This window comes from Tursiops truncatus, chromosome 14, assembly GCF_011762595.2.
Source record: "Tursiops truncatus isolate mTurTru1 chromosome 14, mTurTru1.mat.Y, whole genome shotgun sequence".
In the NCBI taxonomy this organism is placed as follows: Eukaryota; Metazoa; Chordata; class Mammalia; order Artiodactyla; family Delphinidae; genus Tursiops; species Tursiops truncatus.
Genome location: NC_047047.1, coordinates 57,319,200 through 57,343,015, shown reverse-complemented (window position 1 = coordinate 57,343,015; position 23,816 = coordinate 57,319,200). Strand labels below are relative to the sequence as shown.

General features: G+C 42.8%; 1 protein-coding gene across 19 annotated transcripts in view; it reads left to right on the top strand.

Moving 5' to 3' along the window:
* TMEM178A (transmembrane protein 178A) overlaps nucleotides 1–23,816 on the top strand; it is a 249,199-nt gene that overhangs the window by 55,157 nt on the left and 170,226 nt on the right. For 16 of the 19 annotated variants that reach the window (XR_012325735.1, XR_012325727.1, XR_012325738.1 and 13 more), the window contains 2 exons: nucleotides 19,221–19,343; nucleotides 22,575–22,701. The gene's annotated coding sequence lies outside the window, so the exon portion shown is untranslated. Of the gene's footprint in view, nucleotides 1–15,655; nucleotides 19,025–19,220; nucleotides 19,344–22,574; nucleotides 22,702–23,816 lie in introns of those variants that run through there. The other 3 variants (XR_012325740.1, XR_012325733.1, XR_012325741.1) reach the window with 2 other exon arrangements.

Genomic DNA, 23,816 nt, shown 5'->3' with positions numbered 1-23,816 from the left:
CACCAATCTTTCTCCAGTGACCACCCACCACCTCCAATTTCATGTATCAGTAAATAGCAGATACTCTGGAATATTTCATCTACAGGAAACACTGTTGAGTTGCAGAAGTAGTAACCATATTTGCTTATTTTTTTGACTCAAGAAGTTTTAAAATGTTTTTATGCTCTGAAAACATAAAGAAAAAAATCTGGAAGAACTTATCTCTGTCGTGTCGGCATCCGTAAAAAGTGATTTTTAAGATGGAGACTTCTCCTTGAGAAATAAAGGCTTCTGGTTTTAGCATTCAGCTCTCACTTTCATTAAAAACAGAGTTGTTGTTTTAGACCCAAGCTTTCCCTAGAGACAGTGATTCCACCGGGGGAAGCAATATGTGAAGTTATTGCAAGAAAGTTTTTGTGTGAAATTGTGCCTCTTGCCAGAGATGTTGTATGTTTTAGTTAATTTCCTTCCCAAGAGCTAGGAAAATTTCCCAAGCCCCAGATATGTACAACTGGAATGCTACTGAGAAGTCAGTAGAATGAGGCTGAAGAGAGAGACTGAATTTTACACACTTCATTTGTTTCTGGAGATAAAGCCTCTATTCTATTTTCCTCAAGGTGAAAGTCCAATTCACTTTGAAAATTGTAAAGCCTTATTCCATTGAAAGAAAACGATTTTGATTTCTGTCACAGTTATTACTATTTACACTACAATAAATTTACCTAAGGAAGGGGTTAGCCTCTGCTGGATTCCTTCCAGAGCTCCCCAAGGAATAAAACCATACAGCTAACAACCGATGGGACATTCTGTTCTGCCTTTTCCTTCTCAGCCCTTCGGTGTTTAATCTATCCACCACAAATCTGTTCATTAGCAACTCTGCACGTACACAGTGCAATGGTAATTAATGTTCCCCATGTTGACTCTCAGGAACTACAATACCATGAAGTACCCTTTAGGATTATGAAGGAGAAATTAAATTATGCTCAGTACAGTTTGAGAGCAATTTTGCTAGTGGTTTGGAGCACCTCTACAGAGAGGTTCTGAAGTCAGCTCCTACCAGTTTGTGGGGGCTGATTGTTCAGTACTAAAGAATTGTGTGAGCCAGATGTTAAATCTTTGGAATTGGGCCATGGTGGGAGTATTTATAGTAAAGGAGTTGGCATCTGCTAAAAATCAGGGTTTGGTTTTGTTTTGTTTTTTCTCCAGAGTACTGGTTTATCAGCACATCATTGTCTATACCTTTGAAACTGCATAATCCAATTAATACCTATTCGCTAGGCCTCATGCTGGACAACAGTTTACCCATAAGTTTTGCTAGGTTGAAAAGCCAGTTAATACCTGTATTAGTTTTCTGTGGCTACTGAAACCACAAACCTGGTGGCTTGAAACAATCAAAATTTATTATCTCACAGTTCTGGAGGTCAGAAGTCCAGTCTCGGTATCACTGGGCCAAGTTCTGTATTGGCAGGACTGTGTGCCCTCCAGAGGCTCCAGGACAGAACCTATTCCCTGCATTTTCCAGCTTCTGGTGGCTGCTAGTACTCATTGGTTTGTGGCTTCATCACTCCAATATTCAAGGCCAGTTGAAGGCCAGCATCTTTAAATTTCTCTCTGCTCTATCTTCACATTGCCAGCGTGTGTGTGTGTGTGTGTGTGTGTGTGTGTGTGTGTGTGTGTAAACTTCCTCTCTCTTATAAGGACATGTGTGATTGCACTTAGGGCCCACACAGGTAATCCAAAATAAACTCTTCCATCTCAAGATCTTTAACTTAATCTCATCTGCAAAGACTGATTTTTTCAAATAATGTAACATTTATAGTTTCCAGGGATTAGGACCTGGTACTTTCAGGAGGGCCATTTTAAGCCTATCACAATACCCACCTTGGCAGCCCCTTATATACACAGATGCACTATATCTTGTATAACATCCTTAACTGGTCTTAATGATAAGGAACAAATTTTTTTTTTTTTTTTTTTTTTTTTTTTTTGCGGTACGCGGGCCTCTCACTGTTGTGGCCTCTCCCGTTGCGGAGCTCAGGCTCCGGACATGCAGGCTCAGCGGCCATGGCTCACGGGCCCAGCCGCTCCGCGGCATGTGGGATCTTCCCAGACTGGGGCACGAACCCGTGTACCCTGCATCGGCAGGCGGACTCTCAACCACTGCGCCACCAGGGAAGCCCAGGAGCAAATTTTTAATGATAATAGTAGTGGCAGCTCTTTTTTATTGAGTGCTTCCTATGGACTGGGCAAAGTGCTCAGCATAGAGTAATCTCATCTCACTATTATTCCTTCCCAAACTAGGAAATGTGTGTTCAAATGTCATAAATTCTCTTTTTGGAGTGCCAGAATCTAAGTAGACAGGTCCTGTTTCCCTCTAACCTCCACCTCAAAATTATTCCCTGGGGCTCTTCATACAATTGTTCCAAGGGCTTCCATTTTATGTAGCTTACTCTTCCTATCCTACTTCCATGGTTCCCAGTTCTGTCGTTTGGTTACTTTTAATGAGCTTATCTCCAACATCAATACAGGGCTTGATTAAAGGGACCATGGAGAGCATATCTATTGGCTGGGAATGACCTCTTAGGTGTGTAGTGTCCCTGGCCAAGTGAATGAAAGGCTCTGGGCCAAGGCCAGTTCCTGGGTGAAACCACAACTGGCAATTGTGTCTCTCAAGAGGTGGTTTGGAGAGGACTGTGAGCCACGCCTGTGGGTGATAAGCCTGAAATTCTCTATCCTGTTGTTTTTGGATGCCTTGCTTTCCAGCTGTTCTCTCCTGATCTGCCTGCACAGCTCACTGTTTCATTTCTACAACTTGTACCAGAGGAAGGGAAGGAGACAGAATAGTGTGTTAGGCTATGTGCTGGAAGCCTTACTAATTGGGCTGAGGATGGTATAAATCCAAGAACATTTTCTTTTGTTATTCTTTGTGGCTGCAATTAATAACCTGGTAGACCTGTTTTAGAGATGTGATATAATAAGTTGATTGGGTTTGGGTAGCACATCTATTTTTCTGTTAAAATATAATTTTCAGTTGTAAATAAAAGCTGGTTGAATCTGACCTATGTAATAGCCAGTGTTTCATGAAGACATTTAGGTCATGTTTGCTTAGGTTTAGAAATGCTCTATGGGCCCTGTGTGATTTTGTATACAAGCAGAGATTATTAGAAATTGGACAAAGGCAACAGCAGGAGGCCAAGAGCAGAGCTGGGGAAGGTGGTGGTCTTTGCTCTATTACTCTGGCTGAGAGTTACCTAATCTCACAGAGCCTCAGTTCCTGTAGCTGTAAAATGGTAATAATAATTCTGACCTTCCAGGGTTTGGGAAAGGATTGAAATGAATTAAGGCATACAAAATGCCTAGTATATTGTAAGTACTTAATAAGTGGCAGCTATCATTGTCAATATCATTAGTTCAGAATGAACAAATACTCTAACAACAGGCTTCGGATAATTACTTTTTAATTGAAGTAAAGTTGATTTACAATGTTGTGTTAGTTTCTGGTATACAGCAAAGTGATTCAGTTATATATGTATGTATATTCTTTTTCATATCTTTTCCACTATGGTTTATTACAGAATATTGAATATATTTCCCTGTACTATACAGTAGGACTTTGTTGTTTGTCTGTTTTGTATAGTAGTTTGTATTTGCTAATCCCAAACTCCTAATTTATCCCTCCCCGACCCCCTTTCTGCTTTGGTAACCATAAGCTTGTTTTCTATGTCTGTGAGTCTGTTTCTGTTTTATAAATAAGTTCATTTGTATCATTTTTTAAGATTCCACATATAAGTGATATCATATGACATTTGTTTTTCTCTTCCTGACTTACTTCACTTAGTATGATAATCTCTAGATCCATCCATGTTGAGGCAAATGGCATTATTTCATTCTTTTTTATGGCTGAGTAATATTCCATTGTGTATATATACATATATATATATTTATGTATGTGTATACCACATCTTCTTTATCCATTCATCCGTTGATGGACACTTAGATTGCTTCCGTGTCTTGGCTAGTGTTACTACTGCTGCTATGAACATTGAGGTGCATGTATCTTTTCAAATTAGAGCTTTCTCTGGATATGCCCAGAAGTGGGATTGCTGGATCATATGGTAACTCTGTTTTTTAGTTTTTTAAGGAACATCCATACTGTTTTCCATAGTGGCTGCGCCAATTTACATTCCCACCAACAGTGTAGGAGGGTTCCCTTTTCTCCATACCCTTTCCAGCATTTATTATTTGTAGACTTTTTCTTTTTTTTTTTTTTTTGCGGTACACAGGCTTCTCACTGTTGTGGCCTCTCCCGTTGCGGAGCACAGGCTCTGGACGCGCAGGCTCAGCAGCCATGGCTCATGGGTCCAGCTGCTCCGCGGCATGTGGGATCTTCCCGGACCAGGGCACGAACCTGTGTCCCCAGCATCGGCAGGCGGACTCTCAACCACTGCGCCACCAGGGAAGCCCAGTAGACTTTTTAATGATGGCTATTCTGACGGGTGTGAGGTGATTCCTCATTGTAGTTTTGATTTGCATTTCTCCAATAACTAGTGAAGCTTAGCTTCTTTTCACTTGCCTGTAGGCCATCTGTATGTCTTCTTTGCAGAAATGTCTGTTTAGGTCTTCTGCCCATTTTTTTGATTGGGTTGTTTGTTTTTTCTTGTTATTGAGCTGTATGTATATTTTGGAAATTACACCCTTGTCGGTCACATCACAGACAAAACACCATCTTCCTCTAGTCACTTGAAAAATGCGAGTCATGCCTTCCATTTTTCCCTTTCCACTTCTGCAGGGCAATAGCGATACAAATACTACCTTTTTCTCTCTGGGAGTGATTTTCTGACCTTGCCAGGTCCCTCTTTCTCTCCTTCAGAACCCGTGACCTTCACCTCAGAGTAACCGTCACTCAAAATAACCTTTGCTTTGTTTACATACTTATCTCTGTACCTCAAGACCTTCAGCTGCTGGAGAGCAAGGATATCTTATTTTTGAATCTTTACTAACTAGCATAATTCCTGGAACATGGAAGAAGCACTAAATATCCTCATTGAATGGAATTTGAATAAAGTTTCAACTTTTTGAAAGGGAAACAAGAAAAAGAACTGACTGAACATTTACTCTAAACCAGTCTCTTCTCTTATGGGAAAGGCGACTGATGCCATTGCTCTATTTTTTATGTTCCTTCCTAAACTTTGTTTACTTTGGCTTTTGTTTGGCTCTTGGAACACAGAGAGGCAATGTTCAACTTTTGTGATTTTAGACCCTCTCTGAAAGACTACTTACTGACATACTGAATTTTGGTTTTTAATTTCTTCATTTTGTGACTCAGAGTAGGGAGAGTTTTGGTTAATTTGATGGGGAGTAACTTTAGCTTACTATCAACACTAAAAGCTGATATTTGAGGGCATTGAGCTAAGTCTTTTACATGCATAATCTTATTTAATCCTTTCCACAACTCCATCAAGTAGGTATTATTATGTCTACTTTACAGCTAAAGAAACTGAGGCACAGAGAATAACTGGATCAGGGCTGTGGTAGGTTTTACCTTGGGTCTACAAGACTTTGGAGTCTAAGTTTTGAACATCACCCTGTACTGCTTCTAGATTCAACTGTTTTCTTAAGCTGAATTAGAGGAATGATTCTGAAAGGGAAAAGTAATTCAGCCTTTCACTAAATGCTAATTGAGCACTGTCTTAGCTCAGGCTGCCATAGCAAAATACCATCACTGGATGGCTGAAACAATAGACGTTTATTTCTCATAGTCTTGGAGACTGGGAAGTCTAAGATCAAGTTGCTAATAGATTCAGTTCCTGGTGAGGACCCACTTCCTGGCCTCTCTCTGTGCTCACATGGCCTTTCCTCGGCAAATGCATGTGGAGAGAGAGCTCTCTCTCTGTCTTCCTCTTCTTATAAGGTCATTCATCCCCAAATGAGGGCCCCACCCTCATGACCTCATCTAAACCTAATTACTTCCCAAAGACCCCATCTCCAAATACCATCACATTGGAGGTTAGGGCTTCAATATGTGTGCTGGGGGGAGGGGACACACAAACATTCAGTCGATAACAAGTACTAACTAGAATTCTCTGGAATATGTTAGACTAAGCTCTAGAAGAAAAAAAAAAGAATAGAAAAGGAAAGGAAAGGAAAAAAAGCAGGGCCTGGACTAGGGAGAGGCAAACAAGTGACCTAGGGCCCAGCATTATAGGAGGTGCCCACCCTCAGGTGCCCACCCTGCGCTTGAACAACCCTGCAAGGCCATGAACCGATGTGCCTTGCTTACCTCACCCCAGTCCCAGCCCTGCAGCACTTCATTTGCTCTTGGGGAACTCAGTGTCTAGCAAGGACCTGGTATCAGTATGGGTCAGATCAAGAGAGAGAAACTACCCAGTGATTTGAACAGGGGAAGTTTAATATAAAGAATTATTAACTAGCAGTCTGTTGTTTAGAAACCCGTGAGGACACGGAGAAAATATGACAAGTGAACCCAAGGAGTTTTGACCTTCAGGATAAGAGTGAAGACTGTTTTTCCCTCTAGGCTGTGCCTGAGTGAGCATGACTTGCCCTATTTATTAGGCAACATTACACTCGGCAGCATTTCCTTTCAGATCATCCCAGGCATTTAGGCTATTTAAAAAATCTAAATAACATCTCAGTCAAACTAACATTCCAAGAGAGAAATGTTTTAATCTGTCTTTTCCCAGAACAGCCTTTAGGTCTGGGAGGAAGTGCAGACAGGCCGGGTGAGGGACAATGTATCTGGAGATTTATGGGAATCCAGAAGTTTTGGCAAGGGTACATATAAATCTCAAAGAAGAATTAAATGTAATTTGAAATCACATAAACTGTACAGAATTTGAATGCAGGTCAAATCGCAACTGCTGTTTGTTATCTCTCATTTAAACTACAATAACAGGATTGCTTAAACAAGTTCCCTTCCTTTCTTGAACTTTCAAAGTATTTAATATTTGCATAATGATTAATCTCCAGTTCCAGAGGATATTCCCAAAGGGAGAGACGACACAGAAGCACTTTAAATTTCAACCACAGGGAAAAGAGAAGAGCGGAAGCTTCAGTTTTGGAGCCTACGCTCTCAGGAGAGGATGGCTGAGAGAACACAATCCCAAACATTTGGACAATATATTCTAACTAGGTCAAAGGTGCAGCTCCAACTAAGGGATGATACCAGACCCTCTATTTATAGATCTTGAATATTTCAAGAAAGTTTTGTTCTATGCTTTGCAAGGGCTAAATCCTTATGCACAGAACCCTGGAGTACATCCAACCTGCCCACCCAAGGAACGCTTTGAGTATTTTCCTTTTCATAGAGGCTGTTTATTTGCTGTCGTTTCCAGGGATCCAGGCCGGGGAAAAGGCAGCAGGTTTGAAGTACACCCCCAGAACTCAGTATTTGACCTGTAAAATTAAGGTACTGGGCTCAGTCAATGGCTCTCAGCCTGGCTGCATTATAGAATTACCTGGGGGAGCTTTAAAATAATACCCAACCCTTGATCCCACCTCAGCCTAATTAAATCAGGATGTTTGGCAGGGGGGCCCAGAATGTTAGTATTTAAAAAAAAAAACAAACTTCCCAGGTGGTGCCCATGTATAGCAAGTTTTGAGAGCCGCTTGCAGCTCTGATACGTGATGCTGTTGATTCCTCTGTGATGAACATGTTGTGGCTAAACCTCTGTACACATTTTAAAAATGGTTTTTATCGGGATAAACTCTCAGAGTACGTGAACATGTGGATGCATTTGGATGAAGTCTAAATGGGAGTACACAAAAATGTACACACAGGGGGCTTCCCTGGTGGCGCAGTGGTTGGGAGTCCGCCTGCCGATGCAGGGGACGCGGGTTCGTGCCCCGGTCCGGGAGGATCCCGCGTGCCGTGGAGCGGCTGGGCCCGTGAGCCATGGCTGCTGAGCCTGTGCGTCTGGAGCCTGTGCTCCGCAACGGGAGAGGCCACAACAGTGAGAGGCCCCCTAAATTCAAAAAAAAAAAAAAAAAAAAAAAAAAATGTACACACAAAAAAGCAAATGGACTAGGGTACAGGGAGAAAGGGAGTTTTTCTCTAAAATTTCTAAAATATTATAGTGTTTTCGTTACAAAAAAACACTAATTACCAAACACTCCCTCCCCACTCACGCTTTTTGCGCTTCTGGGTTTGGGGCTGCTTTCAGAAGGCTGTTGAAGCCTGCCCTCTGAACACGACAAAAGCATCTATGTTGTTATTTGGTCAGAGTTGGACTTCTCAAGTAACTTTCTGTCTCTCTGCCCTGAAAAAGTATTGCACAAAGGAAGTTGAAAGTTCTATGTGGGTTGAGGGCCTAATATAAAGTGGTCATTCAATGCGTATTCAATTATGATGACTAACTGTATCTTATGACTTTGTTCTGAAATCCAGTATTCAAAGCATAGTTCATGGATCATATTCATCCACCATGGCCATCATAAATATTCATCTAACGTCTGTCTTCATTAGGCGGTTATTAACATGTCAAAGGTATTTGTGGAGAAAATGAAAGTGATAAATTCTTTCTATATTTACTCTTATTTGAAAGGCTAATTTATTTTTAGAGTCCTCTTTGATAAAATCCTTTAATCAAAGAAAGTTTCCTTTAGAAATGGTCTTCTGTTTTTAAGCCAATAACTTTACACAAAGAAAGTTTATTAACGTTTTGCTTGCTGGATGGATATTAGCCAAATGATAAAGTATGTAAATAGTCCAATTCAGAGAAGGATAATATAAAGCACTGCTCTTAAAAGGTTAAATTGATGCCTTCTCTACTAACAGTACTTTGGAGTTGTTTTTCAAATGAAGAGAGCTGGTAGTGATTCTTCTCCACCCTTACCTGGTCCCCTTGGTGATCAGTAACCCCAAGATTGTTGCATGGGGTTGGTTTACAGGCTGTGAATAGAAGAGGGCAAGGATTGGCAAACTTTTTCTTTAAAGGACCAAATGGTAAATATTTTAGTCTTTACTGTTCAACTCTGTTGTTGCTCTAAAGCAGCCATAGACGATATGTAAATGACCAGATGTGACTGGGTTCCAAAACCACTATTAAAAGAAACAGGTGGCAGGTTGTATGTGGCTAATTAGGCCATAGTGTGCCCATGCTAGAAAAGAGCAAGCCCAACAGGGCGTCACACTGGCTCTCAGGTTGCAGTGGGAAGACACAGGTCAGAACTGGACATTTTAGCTAAACCCATTTGGGTTTAGCTAAACCCAAAAAACACTCCAAGTGAGTGTTGGAGCTCTATATGAGCAAGTAGGTCTACCATGGTAGGAAAAGTCATGAGAATGCATGAATAATAAAAGAGTGATAATAGCAATGGCTAATATTTACAGAGGACTCGCTCTGAAACTTGTATGAAATACTTTACATGTAATCTTTACAATGTCGTGTAATCTTTATAATAATTTGGTAATCTCATGTAATTGTTATAATAACCTCAAGGTAGGTGTTATTATATTCCCATTTTATAGATGAGGAGATTGAGGCATGGAGAGGTTAAATAAAGTTCTCAATGACATACAGCTAATAAGTGGCATAGCTGAGATGCGAACCCAGATGGTGTGACTTTAGAGGCTGCTCTTCTATGCATTACGACCTCCTGCTAGGGGACAGAGCCATGTGCAAAACCATCCTAGCTGGGAGAACATAGAGGGTCTCCTTCTAGGTACTTTAGTCTTGGTTCAGGTTCACTGTGCTGAGGATGGACCAAGAATAGAGCCCTGGGGTGTACACTGTGGGGAGACTATTCTCCATGGGTCTTTCATGTTTCTGCATGTCTTCAAGCAAAGGCATCGGCAGCCTTTTGTTGAGACTGTCTTTTCAGGGGTATTTTTATATTGAACAGCCTTGGCAGATAGAGATAGTATCTTCCCTCTGGAGCAGAAGGAAGCTTTGTTTTCTGTACTTTATAATAAAGACAGTGTCTCCCTCTGGGGCAAAGTTGGGCAAGTTCAAAGTTGGGCAGCCCATTATAAAAGACTGGGGTTCTTCAGCTGTGTTGGAAACCCACTGTGTGTGTGGTATCCACATGGGCTACCCTGTCACCCCCTTGGGATTGGAGGAGGGCAAGGGGAAATGACATGAACATGAATCTCATGTTGCTCTGTGTGTAGAATGTAATGAAGTCCTTTGTCTTTGGCCCAGGAGTCTCGGGTCTTCTACCAGCATCCATGAATCTGTGGCAGCTAACTGGTTATTGTGTAAACAGGGTAAAATCTTAGATCTTTCACAATTCTGGACATACACAGAAGGTACAGTGGGTTAGGAAGGCTGGTCTGAGGGTGAAGGCTGTCCGCCCTTGGCTTGGCTTTGTGTCTTTTAAAATTATGCATGAATGCGGGCCATGCTATGATCTGAATGTTTCTGTTCCCCCAGTTCATATGTTGAACTCTTACCCCACAAGGTGATGGTATTAGAAGGTGGGGGTCTTTGAGAGGTGATTAGGTCATGAGGGCAGAACCCTCACGAATGAGATTAGTGCCCTTATAAAAGAGGCCTCAGTGAAAAGATGATGTATAAGAAGCGGACTCTCACCAGACACTGAATCAGCCGGTGCCTTGATCTTGGACTTCTCAGCCTCCAGAATTGTGAGAAATAAATTTCTGCTGTTTATAAGCTACTCAGTCCATGGTATGTGTGTTATAGCAGGGAAAACAGACTAAGGCCAGAGACCTGTACTGAAGCCAGAGAGAGGAAAGCCTCTGTAAGCACCTGTAGCTCTTGATCCCATAACTAGCAGAGTGTTATGGATCCTCTGACTTCAGAAACTTACCACAAGGAGTTAAAGATGTACAGTTGATTCACTGGAATGATCTTCAATGAACCATAGCTGTAACGTAAATACTACATTCCAGTAATCTAACATAATCGTTCTGGAACCTAGCTGCTCATCAGAATCACATGGTAACATTTTAATTATTTATTTATTTTTGGCTGTGTTGGGTCTCCGTTGTGGTGTGCGGGCTTCTCATTGCTGTGGCTTCTCTTGTTGCAGAGCTCGGGCTCTAGGCATGAGGGCTTCAGTAGTTGTGGCACACAGGCTCAGTTGCTCCATGGCTTGTGGGATCTTCCAGGGCTCGAACCCGTGTCCCCTGCATTGGCAGGCGGATTCTTAACCACTGCGCCACCAGGAAAGTCCCCGCATGGTAATATTAAAATAACAACTTTTAAAACAACGGATTCTTGAGCACCACCTCATACGTAATGAATCAGGATATCTGAGGGTGAGGCTCTGAAATCAGTATTTTAAACGTTTCCCAGATTATTTAGAGGCAGTCATTCCCTGCACGATTCTAATGATGAGGATTGAACTACATCACAGACAAATCCCACTGCTTCTCTGTACCTAAGTTTCTTCATTTGTTACAAAATAGAATAGTGTTGGCCAATATGGTGGCAATTGGCCACATGTGGCTATTTAAAATAAAATCAATCAATGGTTAAATGAAGTTTAAAATTCAGTTCCTCAGTTGTATTAACTACATTTCAAGTAGTTAATAGCTACATGTGGCTAGTGGCTAAATCATCATAGAGTGCAGATACAGAGCATTACCATAACCACAGAAAGTTCTATGGGATATCTTATCATACCAGAAAAGAAGGAAGCCATAAAAGACTACTGGGGTTGTATCACAAAACTCAGGAACCAACAGGAATAAGCTTCCACTGACCAAAGATGGGATAATTTGAGCACCCATTAGAATAATAACTGCAGTGGATTGAAGTGCATTAAATATATTTAAATCCATGAGTTCATAATCATATAAAATAGAATTTATTGGTGACTAACCATGCTAGGGAGCCAAGTAATTATTTGAAAACTGGAAAGTAAAGGGTTATCAAGCATTTAATCAGTAATTTCGTAAAGGAAAGGCCATATAAATGCTTGAGATAGTAATGAGATGCATAGCAGAAGGCCCACTGGCACGTCCCATGGGACTGAGTGCCTGTTGCGCCTTGCCAGGATCAGTTCAAGAACAAATACATCCTAGTACTGCTTTTTATTCCTTCCTTCTTTTGCTCCCCATATCCTGCCCTCTTATTCTATGGGATTCTCACATAAATTGCTATGTGCCAACTTCTGTCTCAGGCTCTGTTTTGTGGGGGAACCCAGGCTAGAACAGCATTCTAGCTCAGATTCTTGAAAGAGAATCCAGCCCGCCTGGCATATAGATTTGATTGCTGGGTTATGATCCTCCTCCTGGTCCAATAGCCTGGGAGGCGCTGCCTCTTCCAGAAATGGAGGTGGAACTTCTTAAAGTAGAAACGGTAGAAGCGCGAGACAACTGTTGGAGACACGTTGATTAACGTGTCCAGCCGACAGCTCTGCTACTGAGAGAGAGATTTGCTGACCAGCAGCGTCAGTATCACCTGGGAGCTTGTTAGAAATGAGGAATCTCAGGGCCCAGCCGGACCTACTGAATGCAAATCTGCTTCTTTTTTTTTTTTTTTTTTTTTGCAGTACACGGGCCTCTCACTGTTGTGGCCTCTCCCGTTGCGGAGCACAGGCTCCGGACGTGCAGGCTCAGCGGCCATGGCTCACGGGCCCAGCCGCTCTGCGGCATGTGGGATCTTCCCGGACCGGGGCACGAACCCGTGTCCCCTGCATCAGCAGGCAGACTCTCAACCACTGCGCCACCAGGGAAGCCCCGAATCTGCTTTTTAACAAGATTCTCCAGGTGATTTACATGTACAATAAAAAACTCCCTTCTAGAGGGAGTAATAATTATCTGGCTCAGGGATATTGTTATAATAGATAAGATGTTGCATCCGAAGGTCAGTGGGAAGCACATATAGGGGAAGGAGAGAGAGCACGTATTGTTGGAAGGGGGTGGCGGGGAAGCCAGGAGGCAGGGGAGGTTGGAAGAGGAAAAGTGGGATTGAATCTCTGTGAAAACACTTTAAAATCCGTAATAGAAAAAAACATTCTGTACCTACGTTATTATACCTGCACCAGAAACCTCAAAACAAGTTCACCCCGCTTCGCCCCAGTGAACAGAAAGCAATATCTCCATGTGTCGTAGACACACAGCAGGTGAAATATTGGATGCAAGGCTTGTGTTGCAGGGGGCGGTATTTGTGAGGCAGGCAGACCCAATCCTGGCAATCTACCGCTTCCCTCTGGACACTCTGGGCTTCACCATCCCTCCCCCACCCCTGGACATCCTTCATCCTCAGTTCACTGTCCCTTCTCCCATGTAAGGACTTTTAGCAACAGTACATGGTGTACTGGCTCTCCGGAAACAAACATAAAGCTCTGATTTGTAGTGTTGGCCAATTTCCATAGTATAAATACTCCCACCATGGCTGATTGTGAGCTGCCATGAGGTTAACTGAACACGGGGTTGGGAGGTGGCACACACTGGCTCCAGCGCACTCCAGGAAATAAAGGGTCGAAAGGACACAGTAGAGTGGTTTACAGCCTTCCTAGAAGTGAGGGGAAGAAAGTCAAGTTGATGAAGGCCTGGAGCGCTTGCTTTAACTTCAGCTACTATGATTCCAAAACACAGCTATCATCTCGTCCAATCTGTGGCTATTTTTTTCGTTTTGTTTCTAATTTTCTTTGGCCATGCAGCCCGACCAGGGATTGAACCCTCACCCCCTGCAGTGGAAGCGGAGTCTTAACCACTGGACCGCCAGGGAAGTCCCTGAGGCTGTTTCTTAGCTTCAACTTTATTGAGAATGTCCTTATGTTGTAGCTTTAAAAGAACCAGAAGCTCAGCTGGAGAAAACGTTTGAGGACAGTCAGAATGACTTACAGTCTATATTTACCAAAGCTTCTTTCATTAACATTATCGAGGCTCTGGAATGCTCACACCCACCTTTCATGGGCACACCACACCCCATTCTTCCCTGCCTGAGTGTAGTCCTAATGACTCCCACTCAGCTCCCTCAAGTGTCACACACCCTGCTTCTCTAGCCAGAGTTCAAGCCCTCACCTGGTTTCCTTGAATGCCATCTAAGCGCTGCACACCTGTCTTTCCTGGGAGGTTAACAGCTGGCACATAACTCCCTTCCCTTGAGGATATTAGCAGATAATGTATATCGGTCAAACTTGCTGTAGGTACTGGCAGGCAGCTTAGACCTCTCCCCCTGCCCACAAGCACTGCCATGGGGGCTCAATGTTGGGTCTCTCAAGGCCTGATCCAGGGACCCCATCACCGCTGGGCACCCCCCAAACTCCATAACCATTGCTTTCTGTTTGATGCAGCTCTGGGCCAGCTGAAGCACACTCTCCTCACCTTTACCCACAAAGTGCACACCTGAATTTCGCATAACTGCTCTGGTTGCCCACCTTTCTCTTCTTCTTGGAAAGCATCCAGTACTAGGAATCCAGCTAACTACAGACAGCCCAAATTAATGCCTCTTAACCTGCATGAAAAAGAATTTTTTGTAACCTTCTCTTTGGTGTTGGTGTCTAATCGATGATAACTTTCAGGAAAGAAGCCCTTCTACTAGCAGGTTAAAAGTATTCATTTTTTGCAGCCCTGATATCTGTTTGAAATGTAACAGCTTGTTTGTTCCTCTCCCCAAATGAATGCACCTTCATCTTTAGATTTATGATTTAATTTTTATTTCTTCTAAAATAGAGACAGAAGTAGTGGAAGTTCCTATACCTCTAACTGTCAGAGCTTCTCTATGATTTCTTGGCCAGTCACCCAAAGCAGCCTCTAGTTGGGTTTATCCCTTTTAATTCTCATTCTCTCTCCATAGTGTTTTCTCCTCTGAGCACATAAACACATCACTACCCTTTCTTCCAAAGTCAAGGCCAGCTTACATGAAGGGGAATGGTTGACTCTGCCAGTAAGTAGCACTCTAGGTGGCTCAGCTAACTCACCACAGTTTGGGTGTCTTTCCAGGTTGACGGACACACCAGGGCCAGAGATCAGTGTGTCTTTCTTGCCAACAGAGAACCTTACTTCACCCTTCGAGTGTTCCATTCAGAGTGGAGGTCAAAGGTCTCCAGACTAAAAAATGCCTTTAACTGAAGCCCAAGTTATGCAGGAAGGAGTCCCAGCTTCTGCTGTTAGGCCCGAGAGGCTGACCATGGAGCATCCTTGACCTTTCTCTGCCTCCCAGAGGTCCCGTGAACTGGGGTCCAGCGTGTCTTCTAACCCCCCACGGAGGTTCCTCGTGAAAGGCCTCTGCTGAGTTTGCAAGGACACAAAAATGGAAATGCCCGAGGGGAGAGATTTTTCCAAAGTTCTTGGTTGTCGGAGAGATGAACATCATCAAATGGCTCTGAAAGAAAAGCTGAAAGAGATCAACATTGTAAGCCGTTGGGAGATTAGACTGTCCAATCGACTTGGTTCAAGATGAGGCAGAAGCCAGAGCAGAGATAATTCTGCACTGGAATTGCTAGCATTATGAGCAAGGTTTCAGGGAACTTATCAGGAAAGGTTAACTTGAATGGGCACTAATGAGTTGATGACTCAAATCCAGGAACAAGTAAGACCATAACAACCAAAAGCATAGAGGTGAGATGCTATGCAATTATAACATCCCCTAGGGACAGGCATTGGGCTGCAGGATGAGATTGGCTGACCCTGCCCAGTGAGCAAATGATGAGGTATTTAACTAAAATGTGGACTGTGAATATGCCCAGAAGAATTCTTAATGCGTGCACTTGAAAACTTTAGCTCTCTCTCTTTTTTTTTTCGCGGTACATGGGCCTCTCACTGTTGTGGCCTCTCCCGCTGCGGAGCACAGGCTCCGGACGCGCAGGCTCAGCGGCCATGGCTCACGGGCCCAGCCGCTCCGCGGCATGTGGGACCTTCCCGGACCGGGGCACGAACCCGTGTCCCCTGCATCGGCAGGCGAACTCTCAACCACTGCGCCACCAGGGAAGCCCTCTCTCTCTCTTTTTTGTTAAAGCCCTTTTTTGGACAAAGGACTAAACTAGTTGTGGGCAGATCTTTAAAATGCATAAGATCGGGTCTACCTGAGCCTTGTGTATTGTAGGTACTCAGAAAATGGTTTATTGATTATAATGTAATAGGGCTCATCCCCTGTCATGGGGCGGGAGGGGGGGCTATGGCCAGGGTCTTTAAAGAGTGAGTGATAGTGACAAATGTTCAGAATGTCCCACAGCGGTCTACAGCGCCCAGTCCACAGATGGGCTGCCCCTCTGCTAGGACAGGGCTTTATCAGTTTATTCCAAAATGGGTAAATGTTGAGTGTTCCCTTGGCCTTAGAAGAGGTAAGACATAGCACAGGGCATTAAACATAGTACAGGGCATTAATGTAAGTCTTCAGTTCAGGCTGAGGGGGTCAGACGTGTGTATTAACATGTATTTCGAAATCAGGAAAGCAGTCTTTCCCTTATCCTCCCCACTTCCAAAATTATCTTTCCGAGATATTCTCTATTGTTTTCCCAGTGCAGTTAGGTCGTAGTTTGCCTTATAAGGAATTTTAGAGTTTTAAGAGCTCTCACTATAGGAAGTTTTTCCTGCTGTTCTGCCTGAGTTGCCTTCTGCTTAATTTTAGTTCATTATGTCTGTAAAGACAGGGAGGGTTTTATGGGGCAAAAGGCCCAGTCATCATGGGAAGAATGAATCATTTCAAGAACAGTGAGATGGGCGCAAAGGCAAAGACAGCTGAGGGGCAGGAAGCTGGGGGTGGATGGGTTATTGAGAACAGCATCAAAAGTCTGTCTTTTCTCTCTGTTACTCCCACTAGGGGGTGCCCAGCATTCCAGAATAATCACTGTTACTAGGAAGTTGAGGTTTGAGGCGGCATTTCCTCCTAATAGAAGGGCAACAGCTGATCCAGGTTTCCTGCATCTCTGCCCTGATTTGAGAAGCGATCTGGGGGTGGGGCATAGGGAATACAGGGATTGGGATTGAGGAGAGGGGTCTCAGATCAGTAAATACACGGATGTCTCTCAAGCATTTGAGGATTCTCAATCCGTGGAAACCTCTGGCGATATCCTGGGTTCTCTAGGACCCACTGGTCTTAAAGTCATTGGCTGGAGTAATAATGGATCAGAAAAGTCCTCCTGGGCCCAGGAGAGGTGATGATATTTCACCCCTGGGGCTAAAGAATTTATGGTAATAAGACATGAGCAGGACTGAGAGATTGGTTGCAGACCAGGGATGGAATAAAGATCAAAGATAAGGTGAGATTCTGAAGTAGAGTGGGTAACTGGTATGGATGAAGGTCAGGGAGAGGCGAGGGTATGTTGAGGGTCTCAAAACATCTAGGCCCTCAGAACGGTCACAGCATAACTTTTAGTTATGAATGGTTTTGTGAAAAGAAAATGGAACTTGGACTTTGGTAGACAGGAGTTCAAATTTCAGCTCAAGCATTCAATAGTCATCTGACCTTGGGAATTTTCGAAAGTTATCCGATATCTTACTTTTAAATATATTTTTTATTGAAGTATATTTGAATCACAATGTTGTGATTTTTTAAATTTATTTTTTATTGAAGTATAGCTGAAGTACAATGTTGTGCAACATCTTTAATCCTCAATTTTCTCATCTTCAAAATGGGACTAATGATACTAGGGCTACTTGAGACTTTAAAAGATATAAAGGCATATAAAGCACTGAATAAATCTATTTTCTCCCTTTTCTTTTTTCCCATTTGGAAATGGCTGAGGGCAAGGAAAGGAGATATATCTATTCCTTCAGTTCTTGTACCCCAAGATGTAGGATGTCAGGACTGCAGCCCTGAGGTCAGAGGGTCCTCTCGGGCCTCTGGGGTTTTCTGCACCACAGAACTTCAGTGAGTGCTCAGGACATGCTGCAGAAGTCCTGCCCTCTTTGACCCTGTGGACCCATCCTCATACTTTGCAGGCTTTTGAGCCATAATTTTAGAAACCAGCCTCCACCTAAATTTATAGCGGTCACCATCTGGTCCTGAGGCCTTCAGTCTCCGAGAATTAAACTACCTTGCCCACACAGAGCGCCAAAGCCTGGCCTGGAATCCAGGTATCACCAGTTAGTCCATGTTAATATGACAGTAATTCACAATTCTCTCAGCACAGTTTTACAAAGTATGGGCCACAGACCACCTGTACCAGCATCAGCAGGTGGGCTTGATAAAAAATGCAGATCCTTGGCCTCCTGCCAGACCTGTGCAACCAAGACTCTCTAAAGTTTAAAAGCAAAGGCGTAGAAAGTTAACCAGTCCCAGGTTACACTTTTACAGGAAACACAATGCCTTAATCCTCCAGAGTGCTCTTTTGTAGTGGAAGAATGGGGCTCTTCAGCAGACTTCTCCTTGCTTTGCAAATCATACCGTACAGGTGTTTCTGACCCTGCTTATTTATAGAGCCAAGTCTGCCCCTAGCCACTTACTTACTTCCCCTGGAACTTCCTCAGTGTTGGAAACATCACTGTGAAGGTCACAGACCATTTCTGTGGACACCCGATGAGACGGTGTGATTCAGAAAGGTCACTTTGATTCTCTCCTGGCTTCCTGTCAAGGCAGTGGGGGAGGGGAGAGTGTTCTGGTTCTTGTTTCTGGGAATGGGGGAGGGGGCCACCAGGATCAAGGTGGATCACCAGCTGCCCCTTCCTTTGCATTGACAGCGCACTTGCTGCCAATTTAGCAGTGCTTAGGCTGAGGATTGGGGCAAAAATTAGCCCTTCCTCTAAAGCTGTGAACTCTGATCTCTCAGTCTAGAGAGAGCTGGGCTGTGGACATGTGAACAGACTCCACGAGCTTCCTCCTGACAGCAAGGCCTGCATGAGCTGGCTTTTCAGAAGGAACTTGTGACTGTGGATCACTCTCCAGAGAGACAAAGCTTTTCAGACTTAAGAGAGACGGCAGTGGCAGCAGCCTCTGCATTAAGTTTTGACCAGCTCTTACGGCCCTCTGAGTTACACGGTTCACCCCGACCTCTGGGGCGTCCCTGCACTGCAGGACTACAGCGGCTGTTCAGGGCATACTGGGAGCGGTGGAGAAATTTTGCAGTAAGGATTCACATCAGCTTCAAAGTGCCCAGAATGAGCATTAAAATGCTGCCAGGAAGACAGTTGTTGCTACGTTAAATCTCTGGGGGGACAAAGTAGGAAACGAAGGTTAGTAAAATAAAACAAAACAGGTCATGGCTGTGAAGCAACCTGTCCTCAGGACCTAACTACATGGAGCTGGTGTCGGCCTCTTTCCGAGAGGGGCTGTGTCTCTCCCTGAACGGGATACTGATAGAAAAGAGCTCCCCCACATAAAGCATCCTTTGCCCCCTCCCAATCGATTCTTTCCCTTTTTGTTTTCTAGGAACAACAGGATTCATCTGACTTAACTGGAGATGGCTCCCTTCCCCATTTATTGTTCCATTCCTAAAGCTTCCCTCCTACCGGGCTCAGTGAGAGCAGATGGGAAGAGGCACCCACCTCAGAGGTACAAGTTCACAGATACAGAGCTACCCCTCTGCTGGGCCCGAGGCAAAGAAAACTCCCAATCTCTTTCTTGTATTCATTGGGTTCTGCTGAACCTGGAAAGGAAATAAATTCCAAAGGCAGGAAATGACCCACAGACCATAACAATATGTGAAAAGCCAAACCGGTGCTTCCGTCGCTTTATTTCAAACTATTCTAATCTGCGTCCCAGGAAGCCTAACCCATTACCAGATGGAGATCTGTTTTCAGATGCCTCTCGGCATCTGCCACTCCTGGCTGGTGACGTTTGCGCATTTCAAGAAGGTTGCCACTCCTGGCTGGTGACATTTGCACCTTTCAAGAAGGCAAACCTGTCCCGATAGCTTCAAACTTCCAGAGAGGTGCAGCCCCAGGAAAGTCCTTGGGTCTCTGGCTGACAGCACCAGGCATCTCATGTGCTTCATTGTAGCTGAACTGTTGCTGACCTCCAGCCTAGAATGCTAGCACACCGAGTCTGTTCTTGAAGACTTGCAGAATCTGAAATCACAAAGCCCCGTGTTGCCAGAAAAGGCTGGCTCCCTCGCCTGCTTCCTAATCCCTTCTCACCAGGCTTTCCTAAAGAAACCTGATGAGTCAGGAAGAAAGAAAACATGTCTGAGACAGAGCTGGGGTTAGGCTGGTCTCTCTCATCACTTCTGAAAGTTCCTCCTGTTTTACTATGCGGGGCATGTTTGGGGATTCGGTTGTGCTTTTCCTGTTTCCTCCTCTATGAGCTCTCTCTTTGAGGACCACTTCATTTACCACTCACGAAATCAGCTTGGCAAAAGCGGGAGGCCCTCTGATGAGGAATTCATCACCGCTGCGAGGAAGTTTTGCCTTCACTTTTGTCCCCAGGAGCATGGCAAGGAAAAACTCCCACCTCGACTCGCAGGTGGAACCATCATTCAGTTGCTTTGTTCTGGCCTGGGGGCCTGTGTGTTTCCTAGGCCCTTAATTTTTACTGGACGTCCTCCATCAGTCTTCCCACTGAAAGCTGTGTACCAGTTAGATTTTAAACCCAGTGAGGTAGCTTCTGGGATACCTTGCTTCAAACAGGTATCCTGCTAATCCCTTCCCCAGGTAATCAGAAAGTAGCTATAGTTGAAATGAATAATGTGCCCAACTCTTTCAACACTTTCGAAATGTTAAACAGATTAAAGTATAAAGAATCCAATATATTTGTTGACATCTGGTTTATAGAAAATCTCCAGCAAGAAGGAAGGGGGGAGTTCAACATCAGGCTGGGTGAAATGGGAGCAGCAGTGAAGGGCACTGCTCTCCTGCGTTCCGGCATCAGATACCTGCTCTGGAGTCCCAGTGGCTCTGTGCCGCTATCTACAATTGTGTGCTGTTTATTATGAAACATGCTTTAAAAAGTATATTCTGATAAGCTTGGATTTATCCTTGGCGATGGAATGTAGTTTCCATTACAAGACAGTAGCTTAATATCAGAGGTAGGTGGTATCAACTATATGAAGGTGGTAAGAGACAGTAGATAAAAGAACATAGGGGATCTTTATGAAAAGGAGTGGAGAGAGAGAGAGGCAGAGAAAGAGAAAGTCTTTTTTGTTGTTGCCAGGAAGAGACAATCTTGCAGGGAGTGCAAGATATATGAGTCTCTCTCTTTCTCCCCTTGCCTCTGCCTATGGAAAAGGAGCCAGGAAAAGCTAGAAACAGGAGACAGAGGGAGGCCATCTCTCCAAATGTTGGTACCAGCCAAATAGGATAAATTGTTCATATTATGATGATGACGACAACTATAATGATGAAGAGAACATACAGACCCAGATGAAAAAAACAAAGGCTTTGATTTCAAGCCATGCTTAAGTCCCAAAGTATTCCTGTTAGAGCCATTTACATGACCCAAGGGACAGGAATTTAGGGTGAGTGAAATAAATACAATTGGATAGAAAAATCAGGATTAGATTAAAATGTGATTGAGAATGGTTAAAAATTAGGAGAAAGGTACCAAATTCTACTTATTTTTGTACTGCTTTCAGTCTTGATCTAATGATCTGTTAAAAGATAACATCATGAGTTAAAAACTGTATTCTTTTTTTTAAACTGAGGTATAACTGAATGTAACATTTTATTGGTTTCAGGTATACAACATCATGATTTGATACTTGTATATATTGCAAAATGATCACCATGATAAGTCCAGTTAAATCCATCACCGTACATAGTTACAACATTTTTTTCTTGTGATGAAAACTTTTAAGATCTACTCTCTTAGCAACTTTCAAATATGCAATATAGTATCATTAACTATAGTTACCACACTTTACGTTATATACCCATGCCTTATTAATTTTATAACTGGAAGTTTGTACCTTTTGACCTCCTTCACCCATTTTGTCCCCCGCCCTCACTCCCCCAGGAACCACCCATCTGTTCTCTGTATTTATTTATGAACTTGTTTAAAAACTGTATTTTTATTTAAATGTATAACAGAGCAAAAGATTTTGTTCTGTTCTCCGAGACACATATTTGGTATGCCTGGCCATTGGGAGCCTTCTCATCCGCTACAGCCTTTACCAGAGACAAAGAACAGAGGATGGAATACACAGCTTCTTGAGTGCTAGCAGTGAAAGGTCAGAGTTATAACATGACAGTAAATGTTATATTCTGCTTAATCCCAGCTTTAACAGAGGTAGTTGCTAGACACTTAAAGTGGGTGCTTATATTTTACAAATGGGAAAATAGAATCAAAAATGGAAAAAGAATAGAGCCAGGAATCACAAACTATGCGCTAGGTGCCCAGGACACCACAGCAAACTCACGGACATCCCGTGGCATAGGCTAAATGTTGAGGGAGATGTGGTGATGCTTGACATTTGTTGGCCACCAGGTGAGCTACTTGGTCAAGATTGTTCACAGTTTCAACATTAGATTGTGCTGCACTCCTTTCAAAGATGTCTTATCTTTGAGAAGCTGGATTTTCAGCAGCTGTTATAAAATGCAAGTAGTAAGTGAAAATCAGTGTGAATACGAGGTGAATAACTGGTGGTGTCTATACAGGTTCCAAGGTTTGAGAGACAATATTCAATGCCTGGCATACATATCCTTTTATAAATAACTGTGGTTAAGAACAAAATAAAAATATTTTTTCTTTCAACTTAAGTGTATTATATTTTCAAATGGCTAAGTTGTTGGGAACTTTCTACTGGATAAATGAGATTTATGTTAGGTTTTTTTTTTTCTTTTGGCCTAGGAGCTCTGTGAAAAAATTACTGAGACACTAAGATGCTGTGAATTGGGAAAGTTTGGGAACCTCAAGATTAGAGCTATACAAACTGTCTCAAAGGGCAAAGGTGGATTTTAATGGCTTAAGCTCAATGGTGAGTATAGAAAAGTGATTCTATTTATTTTCCCCCAGACCATTCAGGGCACTGCTCACAGTAGTTCCCCTGTTTCCACATAAAATGAACATTCTTAGTCTGAATGATTTTTTATTAATGGAACTATTTGGTAGACTACTAAAAGTTGTCTTGTACAATGCTTCTCAAACTATCTTCCAACCTGTCATGGACTATGTGATAACTTGTGTTAACTTGGCTAGGCCAGGGTGCCCAGATATTTGGTCAAACATTATTCTGGATGTTTCTGTGAAAGTGGTTTTTTAGATGAGATTAACAGCTAAATCAGTAGTTGAATAAAGCGGATTGCTTCTATAGTATGGGTGGGCCTTATCCAATCAGTTGAAGGCCTTAATAGAACAAAGACTGAACTCCCCTGAGCAAGAAGGAATTCTGTATATATAAACACACACACACACACACACACAAACACACAAACACACACATATCCTGTTGATTCTGTTTCTCTGGAGAACTCTGACTCATATAGATTGATACTTTAAAAAAAGGCAATAAAAATAAACTTTTAGGAAAACAATCATATGCTTAAATATTGTGGAAATGTTATAAAAGTTTCTAAATGCTTGCTTTCAGTGTCCATATTTAGTTTCTCTGATTAGTAATAGTCTGATTAGTAATAGTAATAATAGTCTTTTGTAAATAAGTTCATTTGTATCATTTTTTTGATTCCACATATAAGTGACATCATATGATATTTGTCTTTCTCTGTCTGACTTCATTTAGTATGATAATCTCTAGGTCCATCCATGTTGCTGCAGATGACATTATTTTATTCTGTTTTATGGTTGAGTAATATTCCATTGTACATATATACCACATCTTCTTTATTCATCCATCTATTGATGGACATTTGGGTTGCTTCCATGTCTTGGCTATTATAAATAGTGCTGCTATGAACACTGAGGTGCATGTGTCTTTTCAAATTAGAGCTTTCACCTTTTCTGGATATATGCCTGGGAGTGAGATTGCTGGATCTTATGGTAACTCTATTTTTAGTTTTTTAAGGAACCTCCATATTGTTCTCCATAATAGCTGTACCAATTTACATTCCCACCAACAGTGTAGGAGGGTTCCTT